Raw genomic sequence first — 1,889 nt, 5'->3', positions numbered from 1 at the left:
CAGCCCCCTAGCTCTCTCACGACTGCCTGGTCAGAACTGGCTCATGGCGGACAGTCCAGCGAGTTGCAGAGGCTGTAAATCCCCACAGAGGAGATTGATTGCCCATCTTTCTCTCTCGGGGGAAGCTGATGAGTTCAGATTTTTTGCCTTTGGGCTACCCATGAGGCCACCAGTGGGCTATATATGACGTCCATTCCTGTCCCTTTAGTAAGGCGCCCCCATGAGCTGTCACTTATGGATCCTGACTCTGGGTGTTTTCCCTTCTTTCTCTGTGCTTTGACCTGTATAATCAACTGTGGTCTTGATAGGCTACAGGAACCTAAACAGGATCTTATCTAAAGCTCACTGCCCCTCCCTAACTCCTGTTTCCCCTCAGGTGCCTACCATGCAAATTATCTTATCAGTGGGACTTTTCTGTGATTCCTGCCTCCTCCTTAATCATCTGCATTACTCAAGTTGTTGATGAGTCATTCTCCAAACCTGTTTAGAGTTTTAACTTCAGTGTAGGATTTATGACTCTGCAGGTTGTGTTCAGATTCCACAGAGACCTGTGTCCAGTCTTCTGAGGAAATAGATTCTAGAGTACTGGTAGAGAAAGTGGACCAGAGTTAGTATGTCTTTGATTCAAAGCCTGCCTCCTTACATCTCAATGTCTAGACATTATGTGGACATAACGTGCTGTTTGCTGAATGTGTTGCTATTGTTGTTTGCTGCCTAGTTGCGTAGTGTCTCAAGAGGACAAAGCGGAACTACACCGTACGGTTTTCCTAGGCTGGGGTCTTACTAGGAGCAGACCACCAGATGTCTTCCTCTGTGGTTTTAACCCACCAATCTCTCAGTCCAAGCACTTAACCATTGTACCCCCGCCCCCTGGGCCACTGGCGTGTTGGTAAGACTCCAACAAGGTGACGTTACATGAAGCCTCCGCAGTGCCTGGCACACAGGGTGCCTTTTCCCTTTGACTCATAGCTGGTCACCACCTTGTCACAACCCTCACTGCTTTTTTTGCAGTTCTTTCGTTCACATGGCCTGTGAGTGAGACACTCTTTCACGTTAGTCTTTTCACAATAAATTACTGTGGTTGTGGTTGGAGTTTGTTTACATTTCCAAGCATTGTGGGTATACTACTCAGTTATTAACGTTAATCTTGCACCTTTTATTCTGTCACATCTGTTTGATGATTCCATTAAGGAAATCATTTTTTTATGTTAATGGATGCACCTGGTGGAATGTTTTTTCCTTTCTACCCATCTTGCACCTTTTATTCTGTCACATTTGTTTGATGATTCCACTAAGGAAATCATTTTTTTATGTTAATGGATGCACCTGGTGGAACTTGATTTCCTTTCTACCCCTCCTTCTGCTCTCCTTTGGTTGAATGATTTAATTCTGAATTGGCCACCTTTCCCAGGATTGTAAAACTCAGAATGGATCATGGAAGGCATCCTAGATGTTACCTGACAACTTTCAGAAACCAAGACTGACTCTTTCTTGTTGTTTTCACCTTGACAACCAATAGTTAACTACCTGATTAGAAGATTGGATGCTCTGGGAGCCCTGCCTCTCACAGTCAATCTCTGGTGAATGTAGGAAGGAGCCAGGCTGTCCTGCATTCAATTGGACAGGATAGTCGGGGTTTTTATCTGGTGACTACTTTCCGTTGGGAAATCTAGAAAATAAAATACGCCTGTTATGTGTTACCACGTCTGTCTGAATTCCAGTTTTAAAGTCCTCCTTTTCTGTCTCCTGTAGGTAGAACGTCATGACATGAATGCCTTAAGCCTGCCCCTGAACATACGCCGAGGGGGCTCAGACACCAACCTCAAGTTTGACATCCCTGACGGCATCCTGGACTTTCTCAAGGTCAAAGTCAATGCAGACAGGCTGAA

At 45.2% G+C, this 1,889-nt stretch overlaps 1 protein-coding gene across 1 annotated transcript in view; it reads left to right on the top strand.

The window, feature by feature from the left end:
• The window catches only part of LOC102854426 (transmembrane and coiled-coil domains protein 3-like), a gene marked incomplete at both ends in the record, with an annotated part of 5,339 nt that overhangs the window by 2,926 nt on the left and 524 nt on the right, over positions 1-1,889 (top strand). The window lies entirely within an intron of this gene.

The sequence above is a fragment of the Elephantulus edwardii genome, unplaced genomic scaffold, assembly GCF_000299155.1.
Source record: "Elephantulus edwardii isolate Elephantulus edwardi_28Jun2011 unplaced genomic scaffold, EleEdw1.0 scaffold01033, whole genome shotgun sequence".
Taxonomy (NCBI): Eukaryota; Metazoa; Chordata; class Mammalia; order Macroscelidea; family Macroscelididae; genus Elephantulus; species Elephantulus edwardii.
This window is presented reverse-complemented; position numbering and strand designations above follow the sequence as displayed.